Below are 12,333 nucleotides of genomic sequence, written 5' to 3'. Positions count from 1 at the left end.
TGATAACCTTCAGGATGTCAAAAATATCGAAAACTACGGCATATTTAATTTGCATTTACCTGTTGTTAAGTATTTTAGAATTATAAAAAGAAGTGCAGGACCTTCGACTGAAATATATACTTATACTTTTTATGAACAGAAAGGAGCCATTCCTGGAAGATTCACAGTCTTTACAAACTTACTAGAATTACAGAAATACCTTTTAGATACTTTTAGGGTCAATGAGCAAGTCGATGTAGTCTGTACAGACCATACGAGAACTGTTCAAAAAGTATCGCGAATTTTGTGTTTTTTCAAAAATTATTTATTTATTCATGAATATATATATTGTCCCCTTCAAAGTAATCCCTACCAGATATTATACCAACGTTTTTTCCAATCCTCAAATCACTTCAAAAAATCATTTTTTGTAATCTTGTTCAGCATATTCTTCGATGCCGTCTATATCTCCTCGATCGTTGAGTAGCGTCGTCCTTTCATGGGCCTCTTCAGTTTCGGGAACAAGAAAAAGTCACAGGGAACCAGATCTGAGGAAAACGGTGGCTGAGGCATTATTAGTGTATTGTTTTTGGCCAAAAGTTCGTACAGTAGCACAGCGGGGTGCAAAAGCGAATTTTTGGCGGATTGCTTCGCGCAAATTGCGCATAACTTGCAGGAAATATTCCTTATTGTCCGTTCTACCCTGTGGCAAGAATTCATGATGCACCACGCCCCTGCAATCGAACAAAACTGTAAGCAAAGCTTCACATTCGACCTAACTTGGAGCGCTTTTTTCGGTCTTGGCTCGTGCAGCATTTTCCTTTAGGATGATTGAGCTTTGGTTTCCACGTCACAACCATAAACCCATGATTCATCACCAGTGATAACCGTCTGGAGAAAATTTCGGAATTCACGAGTCCAACAGCTGGTTAGCAATATTAATGCGATGCTGTTTTTGGTCGAAATTGAGCAATTTTGATACGAATTTCGCGGTGACTCTCGTCTGATGCCCAACTCATGTGGAACTCATTCAAGAGTTTTACCGCCACATTTGTCTCAATAAGCTTATCTATGACCGTTACAAGCCCCTGGTGACATTAATTTCAATCAGAGTGGGTACTCGTATACGCAGGATGCAATCGAAGCAGCTTCGATCTTTTCATGTAGTGTAATTTACGGTAAACTAATTTATGACTCCCATCTAGCGACAGTTCTCTATTTGCACATGGATGTATGCAGATGTATAAGGAGTATTTATACAATAACAGCACGAGCCTGACGGGATGTTATTATGCAATAACGAGTGCTTACAATGCCGGTGAAGCGAAGCATTTCAGGTTGGGCATTTAAATAAAAAATAAACGATGCAAGGCGTTGGTCTCCAGTCATCTGATTTTATATGAACTTGAAAATCGCTATCTAGTTACCTACATACATATATGCATTTATATGAGTGTATAGTGCAGCATATGAAATCGGATTGTTATTGTAAATTTTAGATGACCAATTCGGCTTTGCAAAATTCAAGATCAAGACTTTCTATATACTAGCAAGACAAGACTAAGACTAAAACGAAGACCAAATATGTAAGACCAATACCAAATACGCAAGTGTATATAAAAAATTATTACATCCGGTAGATTTATGAGTTAAACTATTTGCGAACAGGTCTACTTCTACCCCTCCTAACTCCCTTTTCCGCCTGATTTCCATAGAGTCTTCTGTTCTCCTATTTTCTCTAATATTCCATTTTAAGTGCCTTGCATTAATTTATTCGCTGAAAGGTCAATTTATGCGTTAAAGTAAGGGTTAATTTATGCATCAGAAGAAGGGTAAGTTCTCGAGTTTTCATAACTCTCACAACTATCGACACCACTTTCTTTAAAAGTCATGACAATCTCGCATGTATGATTTCAGCAAAATTTGTGCTTGGAAGAATTATTACAAAAACACCACACACAAGTATCAGATTAAATGAGCAAGACCAAGAGTTAACACTCAAACGGGAAAGGAAGACCTTGCTGATCACTGAACACAACAAGATTTAGAAATAGTTTAACATAAAAATTCGAATAGGTAAAGTCAAGTTAGCTCAATTTTAGTTTTTGGATAAGAATATCTAGATATTACGATAGTAATATGTTCTGACACAATGCTTTGGTCATAGCCCAATTCGCCTGTGTTGACCAGATTTCCTTATTTTTGGTTTTCATATTACTTCGAAATCTTTATGTACTGATGGGGAAATTTTGTGACTATACCAACCACAAAAGATACATCGATATTTGCTATTAAGAAATCTATGTAAAAAACTGTTAAACTTACATATATATATATAAGCAAATTAAGTAGATATAGTTAATGTGAACGCGTTTTCCTGTCGTGTTAATGATAACAATTAGATACCTACCATGTGTGGATAAAATAAATTTACAATTAAATAGCTAACACCTTCGTCATTAATGAAAAAATGATCTTCGTATCTAACAATTCAGTGAATAATGTTCCACTTCTGCTAAGGTTGTTATTAACAATCCTGTTCAACTTTCCAAACGTTATTATCCAATGCAAAACATTCATTAAATAAACATTGGAAAGTTTATCGGGTTTTAATTATTATTATTATTAAAGAATAAATGTATCTATTAAACCAATTTTAATATACCTAGTCATATTCTTCACTAATCTTAAATGAGAGCTTCAGAAAATAATTGAAATAGTTTTAATACACAAGTGGGACAAAAACAAAAAAAATACCTTAACATATATATCATCATCATCATAAGGTCATCAGTCCGAAGACTGGTTGGACACGTACCTCCACTGTTTCCTATCCTGAGCTAAACTTCGCATTTCCCTAAAACTAGAACAGCCCACATCCTTAACTATTTGCGAACAGTGATCTAATCTAGGTCTACCTCTACCCCTCCTAACTCCTGTTTCTGCCTCTAATATGTCTCTGACTAGACCTTCATGCCTGAGAAGGTGTCCTACCAACCTATCTCGCCTATTTTTTATTGACTTCCATAGAGTCCTCTGTTCTCCTATTCTTTCCAATACCTCTTCATTTCTAACCTTTTCTACCCACGATATCCTCATCATCCGCCTATAACACCACATTTCGAACGCTTCTAACCTTTTCTTTTCCGCCGCTCCCACTGTCCATGTTTCGCACCCGTACAACGCCGTGCTCCAAACATACACCTTTAACAACCTTTTTCGAATTTCTAAATTAACCGTTCGCGAGCATAGAAGTGACTTCTTTTTATTAAAGGCGACACGACCCTGCGCTATCCTCTGCTTTATATCCCTACTACTCCTTCCATCCTCACTTATCTGACTTCCTAGGTATCTAAAATCAGCCACTTCTTCTAATTTTTCGTCTCCTATCTTTATATTCGCTCTTTCCCTACTTTTTCTTCCCTTGCATATCAGTATTTTAGTTATATATATATATATGATTAAAATAGAAATCTCAATCGACAACTATTTCTACCAAAAGAACATTTTTAGGAGTATAAGTGTACCTATATACAAGTTACTCGTTCTTTCTGTGATATTTGCGTATTCAGAGATCCTTCAGCGTCAAAAGTTTAGCTTTTGTTTACACAGATTTTATGGTGGTAACGAGGGTGTCTTCTTTTGGTTCTCTTCATTCTTCTCAAGTTATTTAACCATGGTTGATACTCCTATTTTATACATAAACTGTAGTACCAATATGGTTTCACCCATACGTTAATTCCATTCCCTGCATTCAATTGGAAGGGGGAAACTAAATTCTTTTTGACAACACCAAAAGTATAATTTTCAATTGTAAATTGCCGTAAAAATAGTAGAATTTATTAAGTAACTTGTAATAATCTCAATTTTGACATGTTTCTTTAAAAATTTCGGTGATGCCGAATTCCCTCCCGTAGGTGGTTTTGGTTAAAATATAGATGTCGAATTCCCTCCCGGGTACTAGCCGAGTTCCCTCCCGTTCATATCAACTCCGATAAGTAAGTTAACGACTACTTACCGATTTTATTTATCGAAAATAAATATATATATCGTTGAGTAGCGTCGTCCTTTCATGGGCCTCTTCAGTTTCGGGAACAAGAAAAAGTCACAGGGAACCAGATCTGAGGAAAACGGTGGCTGAGGCATTNAACAGGTATATGAGAGGGAACTAGACATCATCCAAAAATTTTTTCAAGTTTCTTAATTATTACAATTTTTGTAATATCAACTAAAATACCTAGTAAATTTATTTCTGTTGGGATTTCAATTTTACAAATTCGGGTCCAAATTGTAATTTTTATTATTCATTGCATTACATCTCTAGGCCTTCTTACCTATGATCTCTTGTTTCCTTACATTGTTTACGTCCTGCGACAATTGTAATCGGTATAAAAGGACGGAAATCTAAACTTTTCCTCCTTGAAGGTCGAAAATGAAACGGGCAGATGTAATCTAAATGCATTAGCGCATATTTGCAGTAACTATGCGCATTAATAACATGTGAGAAAAAACCTAGTTACAAGGAAAACAGGTAAATACTTTTCTTATTACAGATCGATAGATTCTTAAGAAATACGGGCCTAATAACAATTGACGAAGGTAACAAGCGCATTCCTCATGCAAATGTGCTGCGTTTCGCTGCTATGTTGAAGGAAATCGTTGTTTATTTCTGCATCATCTACCATTTACATATAGGCCTGCATTATAAAGATGCATTAGCAACTAACGTTGTGTTTATTAAAAAGGGAACACATTTTTACATATCAAAGAGCAGATATCGAGAAATGATTATTTTAAATAGGTGTACCATATTTTGGTTGTTTTGTCATTTTATTTCGCAGATCCTTCCAAAAATGCAAGAAATTACATTCTTTGGGCTTTGAAATTGGGCTACCCAAAAATTTTGACGTGCTAAAGCAATTCTAAGACCAGATCTGAAGATAGTCCATAAGCAATTACGTTCTATCCCTTTTCCCTTTTCAGTCCTGAATTTTCTTTTTTGAATGTAACAGACATATGAACTACAGGGTACTAGAACAGGGATGGCGAACTTTTACGTATCGACGTGTCATTTTTATAAAGAAAAGTTTAATCAGGTCAAAGACGTGCCATCAAGTAATTTTGTCTCTGTGATTATTGGGAAAATAATAATAATATCAACTTAAACTTTTTTATTTACTACAAAAAATAGGAACATTTTGCAATGTTTAAATTATACGTGTGATTTAAAGTAATATTAATGTTACTTTTGTTCTTGCAGATTAGATGACAAATAACTTATGTTAGGGTTGTAAGATTTTACTTTTAGCAGAATTCATGCTGAACTGGAGTTATCTGTCAAACGATTTCTAACCGAGTTTTTAATGTTATTCATCTCTGAAAATAATGACTCGGAGGCATAGGTTGAGGAGAAAACATTGTTAAAACAGCATAAGCCAGCTTCTTTAAACAATTAAAAGTGTTTGGTTAATTAAAATTTTGTTATTAGCATTTTCACTTGTATTGTTTGTAAGTTTTGGATCCATATTGAAGTAGACTTTATGATTGATATTAGTGACGTGCCCAAAATATTGTGTTGCGTGCCACTAATGGCACGCGTGCCATTGGTTCGCCATCCCTGTACTAGAACATGTAACTACATTCATTCATTCACTATATATTTCAAATAATTTACGTACATGCCTACATTATAAAGAGATATGGGCAAGTAACAGTGTCTTTATTTAAAAGTAACACATTTTGCATATCGACAATGGTGTCAAATTGAGAAGGCAGGTGTTGAGAAACAATTTTAATGTGAATGATTTTCTTAAATACGATGAGGTAGGTGCATGCGCTATTTATTAGCAAGGTTGTAGATATGCGTACAATGATATTCTCACGGAAAGTACGGTAGATAATTAAATTCTTTAAAGACACATCGACAAGAAATGGCAGCTGCTTGCTATCTAGTCATTCCTATTTGAAACGTCTAATCGTAAATATGTGTATAGTATTTGGCGGATATTAATTTCGAAGATGATCGGTTACCTATTTTATTAATAGAATGAATAAGCATTTATCTGATTCGTCTCGATCGTAAGGCTTTATTGGTGATAATGGGTAGGACCAAATACCTACTTTGGTTACCTAATTAATTTATTATACTAATTTGATGCATTTGCATGTTTGATTTGTTAACATACGACAAAACTCCAAGGGATTACACTTCCTAGGTTATTCTAGAGATATTTTGTCTCCTGGTAATTTTTGGAAAGCCGTTTTACTTTAAAAATACAGGACCATTGATGATAAAATAATGTTTATATCGCGGTCTTCAGACGATTTCTTGAAAAGCTTACAAACATTTTTGAAAAAAACTAAACATTGACCTTTAATGTTTTTCGACGAAACCTTTTTTTTGATATTTTTAAAATGTGTAATTGATGTAGTCAAAATTAAGGTATGGGGTATACTATAGTTTCGTTCGGGTTTTAGTTAACTACTGTGGTAAATTCGGCCGGAAACGTTTCGTAACCATCAAAAGTAAAATGCTTAACATATAATAATTAAGTAATAAAATAATGCTGGGGTTGCAACGTAGAGAAGTAAATATTAGGAAGGGAGTCAGACCAGTGTCATATAATAAAATTATTTGGATCGAAAATATAGAAATAACACCCTTGTAAGTAAGAACCTCACTGTAAAATCATTTGAATTTCAAAATACTTGCTGAGCTGAAAACCAGTTATCAATTTGAATATTTACACTGTTAGCACCATTGCTTCAAGTGGGCGAAATTCAGTTTTGTGAACAATTTGTTTAATCACTTTGTTTGTGTTAAAAATTGTTTGAAAAATTAAATTTAAAGGAATTGTTTGTAAACAAGTATGCAACACATCGTACGCTTCAGCATAAGAAATTGCTGATACTAACTACGTAATACTACTTTGCCCTGTGCTGACAGCACTCATAATTTTCTTGATATATAATATTAAAATATAAAAATATGTTCCCTTTTTTACTCATAATCAAAATTATTCGAGTCTCAAACCCGAGCAACAAAAAAATAATCGCGATCACTTTCTTTACAGTTAAGTGCAGTTAGGTAAAAGATCATTATAGTTGTATAATGTGACATTAACATTTGTATTGTCACTAAATAGTTCTAAATAAGAGAAATAATTCGGCAAATAGGACAAAGCAATCAAATGGATGACATTTCCTAACATTGTATGAGAAACGATTTCCTGCTCTAGTTAGATCATAACAGAAACAAACGTGACCTGACGACTCATCATATGTTTCTTCTTTATCCTCCTTTTTTGTATTCTCTTCATCTAGAAACAAGTGGGTTTCGTCTCTTTGGGTTGTTAGACTTTATTTATTTCAATCCGCGATGCATGCCCTGTTAGTGTAGGTAACTGAACCAAATGAATAGGGCAAATTGCCTCTTCGGTTTTTCGTTTGTTAGTCTCAACAACAATGAGACATTCAGCTACTTGCCTTTGTCTTCCTACTAATTTGTAACGCAGATTCTATCTTTTAAGTAAACTGTCACTAAAATTTCTGCTTTAGATTAATTTTATTTTATATTTTTGACAGCTATTAGATCAACTAAGAGTTCTTCGAGTGAAAAAAAGACTTCATATTACATTATTTATAAGGCCAAATTAGGACCGTACTTTCGTCGATGATGCACAACACTTAAAAATTATTATAAAAGCAAGGCACACACATTTTTGATGTTTTAATTCACATGGACTTCCACACCCTAGAACATTATTATTAAAGGTGCTTGATGTCGTAGGACACCCGGAAGAACAAAATTTCTTACATTATTGACAAAAATTTTAGTCAAAGTATTTTGTAAGAATTTTTGACCAACATTGGTAGACCTTGGGAAGTTTCCATAGACCTAGGTGATTTAGAGTCAGCTTAGGGAAAAAGAGATGTTTATTTAATTTTTGATGTTGTACTTTAAATTTGTGCCAAATAAATTCTGGTTGTTTAAAGATTACCTGCACTTTGAAAATTTCTTTAAATATTTGTCAATAAGTTTATTTCTTCCTTCCTTTTTTGCGTCATATCTCCAAGGAAATTGGGGTAAAAAATTAGGAAATAGAAAAAAGAATTAATTTTTACTATAAAGGACTTCGTTTCTTAATAATATACTTGTGATGATAAAATAATGTTTATATCGCGGTCTTCAGACGATTTCTTGAAAAGATTACAAACATTTTTGAGAAAAACTAAACATTGACCGTGGCAGTTCTTGTCACTGACCGCAACAACTAGAATTTCTTGAAAAAACAAAATTCTGATTTTCTTGAAAACTATTAAGGCAATTTCATCTTTTCAGGTAAATTTAATTTCAACAATAAATATAGTTTTAATTGGAGGCTTGCCTACGGTCTTTACCGCAGATAAACACCCACACTGTGGACATTCTTAGCGTGTGATTCACATATTTGTCTCTCATTTTTTCTTTCAGTGTTTATCTTCGGAGAAATCAGTGTGACCATTAATAATAATTGTTGTTAAGCCTTTACAGTTATGTCAAAATGTATCCTTTCGTCCCACTTCTATAACGTTTCTTCCGGTTTAAAAACAAAAAAAAATGACCGTTAAACTTTAAAATGCTTAAACAATGCAATGTACCTGTGTGTTTGCATTATTCAGTTATAAAGAGACATGTTTTTATTCGCATACAAACATCTGTAGGTACATCACTTTACAACTCATGTAATATAACGTAAACGCTTGTTATCTTCATAAAAAGTTGAATAACTGATTCGTTTAGACAATTTATAGTTTTAAAAACAACTTCGCTATTCGCATTTTAAGAATAATCAACCCTAAGGAGTAAGAAGAAATAAGGCATACTTACGCTTACAAGGTTTTGAATATGATTTTGTTTATCAATTAAATATCTGAAGAAAAAGGAATTAAAGTTCATCGAGTCTATTTTTTAATTAATAAAAAATTCCAAAAATACACGTAATTCATTATCATCATAACCTAATCTAATCTAGGTCTCTACCTTTCGTAACTACTGTTTCTGCTTCTAATATGTCTCTAACTACCCCGTCATCCCTGCGGTGGGGTTCTGCCAACCTATCTCGCCTATTTATTATTGAATTCCATAGCGTCCTTAGCTCTCCTACTAATACCTCGTCATTTCTAAACTTCTCTATCCACGGTATCCTCATCATTCGCCTGTAACGCCACATTTCGAATGTTTCTAGCCTATTCCCTTCTGTCGCCCCTACCATCCACGTTTCACGGCCGTAAAGAGCCATACTCCAGACATATACCTTTAAGAAACTTTTTGGAATTTCTAAATTAACTGTTCACTAGTATAGAAGTGACTTTTTTGTTAAAGGCGACTCTATCCTGCACTATTCTCTGTTTTATATCTCGACTGCTTCTTCCACCCTGAATTATCTAACTTCCTAGATACCGAAAATCAGCCACTTTTTCTAATTTTTCGTGTCCTATCTTCATTTTCACTCTTCCCCTACCCTTTATTCCCTTGCATTCATATTAAAAAATATAAAAAAATGGATATAAAATGAAATACACCAAAAATATTAAACAAGTCGATAAAACATCACTTATCGAGCATAAGTTTTAAAGCAATTTCGTGTATCTTTTCTAAAGTCTTCTGACCAGTATTGACCTGAGAATTCTACGAATAGTCGTTAACAACACCTGAAAGCCAATCCCAGACAGATTAGATATAGGTCATAAATTTTGGGCTTAATTCAATGCATTCCTAACCAAGCAGGAATCCATTGTGTTAAAAGGCTAGAAGCACAGAAGAATGTGGCTGGCATTTAGAATTACGATTTCAGATATAAAAGATACAAGATTACAGAGTTGGTTGACAACAACATTGAAGGAAAAATAAAAATTCATTTTTGTTACTTTTTCTCTACCTACACATCATTCCATTCATCACAAAATTTTCTAGTTTCTTTGATTCAATGCAAGTTTAAGTTGGGTAACACATTTCTTTTAATTTTGAAATCTTCTTTCATCAAAACACATTGCAATTGGACTGAATGTTTATTTAATAATAATGCACTCTGTTAATATTGTAACATAATAATGTTAAAATTTTTATAAATAACATAATTTGGAGTATGATTCAAATAGAATAGATATTAGACACGATAAAGTTTCCACCATTCGGAAAGGTCAAGGACAAAAGCGCGCATCTGTATATGTTTAAAACTGATAAAATTACATTTAAAAAACTTTATCACAGTTAGTTTTGTCCTTATGTCAGGCAACTAAAACTTACGACCAAAGGATGCGAATTAAGCGTCATTCAATTAGAGCCTTACAAAAAGCAATCTTACAAAGTAAATAATTTTTAAGGGATGATGAATATTAAAGTTCATTCGAGCATAACGAGTGTAATATGCAATTGTTTGGACTTTAGGTACGCGATTAAAAGGAAATTGTCTACGATTTAGTTGCATACTTTCCAGCAATGGAAATTTGAAATTGAATTTTTTGTTTTCTTTATGTAATTTTATTTTAAAGTTTATGCAAAATTTCTCCTTACTAATTAATATTAATTGCTACCTCATGTGTTAAAGAACAATATGACTGCAATTTATTCATACATTACTTCTAATCTTCCTGTTGTTGCATTTGAATAAGAATCATACAGACAAGTAATTGTTTTTGTAAGTAATCAGTTCTCAACTGACATGTGCTGTGAATAATAGAAGGTATTTTTTAAAAAGTAACTTTTTGTAAATTCCTACCTAATTTATTTCGAGACCAAGCAAATTAAAATGATTCCCATTCGCTGTATTATTATATGATTATGAAACGAATCTGAATTAAACTTTTCTTACAAAATTAGCCCATATTACCATATATGTAAATTCGTAAATATGTATTGTTACAACGGAAAGGGTTTACCAAAGCTAACGATAGCCTTCTAGATACCGTAAAATAATTGTGAGGAAGGATTATGATAAACAATTTTGAATCACGCTAGAACCTATAATTTATATACCACCATAATAATGATTTTAATTGATGATAAATAAAAACGAATTGCATTTATTGTAAAGTTATTCGGGTTTTACATAGAAACTTTAACTAAAAATGTTCTATGTTCTTGTCTTTGAGGTAAATTCATGCATTCAATAAAATTAAATGATAAGTAGGTAATTCAATTTCATATTCATATTAAATTACTGAAGTTGTTGTTACCAATGCAAAAAAGTTAGTTTAATGTTAGTAATAATCTAACCTTTACTTTTCAGTTAGAAAATTGTTGTAACACCTACCCTTGAATTTATTTTCTAATTAACAATAGTAAATTTACGGTCATACCTAATTGAGGACCGCCTCAAAAGAGCAACCAAATATTTTCGTTTACCTAACAAGCCCTAATGAGCGACTTATTTACGGCCCAAATCTCAGAAGGGAGGTTATGCTATGAAAAGTAAAATTCTCAAGATGTTTTTATATCTGCTTAAGTATTTTTTTAAAGATTCTACATTCACACCCTTTCAAAAATATTAAAACGAATTAGAATTCGAAAAGTTTAGGTACTTGTCGCTGTATGTATACGATAAGCATAAATGCTTTCAAATCAGCCCCCTGCACCCCAGAGTTTAGTTTGATCTACAGTTAAGCTGCATAGAAGCGCCCTTCTTAATTACTCTTTTACATGCTTTATTTGGTACGCCGTTAAGATACCCCCTAAAATTACTAAAAAACACTCACCACAAAAAGGAATTCCTTCTGGTAACCATTGTCCACCTGGGCTGCATACCCTTCTGGATGGACCTAAGAGTTCAAAGCCTCTTTCACAGAAATAAAGGGCAACGGTACCCGGTCCCCAATTTTCATCCGAGAATACTATGTGGGAATGGGCTGGGGCACCGGGATATCTACAAAGTTCCCCACTGAGCCGCGGCGCCCTAACTTCTTGCGACTGAGGAGGCGGCGAATCGGTAATTGTGGTAGTTTCTTCGATAATTGTGGTTTCTCCATCTCCTGTAAAAAAAAAATAAAAATAAATAGAGACCAGTTTAATACCTTTTACTCATTCTACATTATTTATTAAACCAAAGGTCTTGGTGTAAGCCTTTATTTTCTCAATTTGTTGTAATGCAAACTTACGTCATACCTATTTTAATGAATTTTGCAATATAAATGAGGTCGTTCATTGTAAGAGGTTTTAGTATGTTAAAATACCTTTAATTAACATTTCAGAATCGTTAAATTTAATTTAATTACGAAGAATGATCCTTTAATTGTGTGCTGGCACATCTAAACCATATTGCTCAATGTGATACACAATGTCAGAATTTATCATGTTACTAAATTTGATACAACTGG

The 12,333-nt window shown here is 33.2% G+C and overlaps 1 protein-coding gene across 1 annotated transcript in view; it reads right to left on the bottom strand.

The window, feature by feature from the left end:
• LOC108738356 overlaps positions 1-11,983 on the bottom strand; it is a 38,795-nt gene extending 26,812 nt beyond the window's left edge. The window contains exon 1 of the mRNA XM_018471752.2: positions 11,716-11,983. The gene's annotated coding sequence lies outside the window, so the exon portion shown is untranslated. The remainder of the gene's footprint in view (positions 1-11,715) is intronic.
• Between the last annotated feature and the right edge of the window lie 350 nt (positions 11,984-12,333).

This window comes from Agrilus planipennis, unplaced genomic scaffold, assembly GCF_000699045.2.
Source record: "Agrilus planipennis isolate EAB-ADULT unplaced genomic scaffold, Apla_2.0 scaffold131, whole genome shotgun sequence".
In the NCBI taxonomy this organism is placed as follows: Eukaryota; Metazoa; Arthropoda; class Insecta; order Coleoptera; family Buprestidae; genus Agrilus; species Agrilus planipennis.
This window is presented reverse-complemented; position numbering and strand designations above follow the sequence as displayed.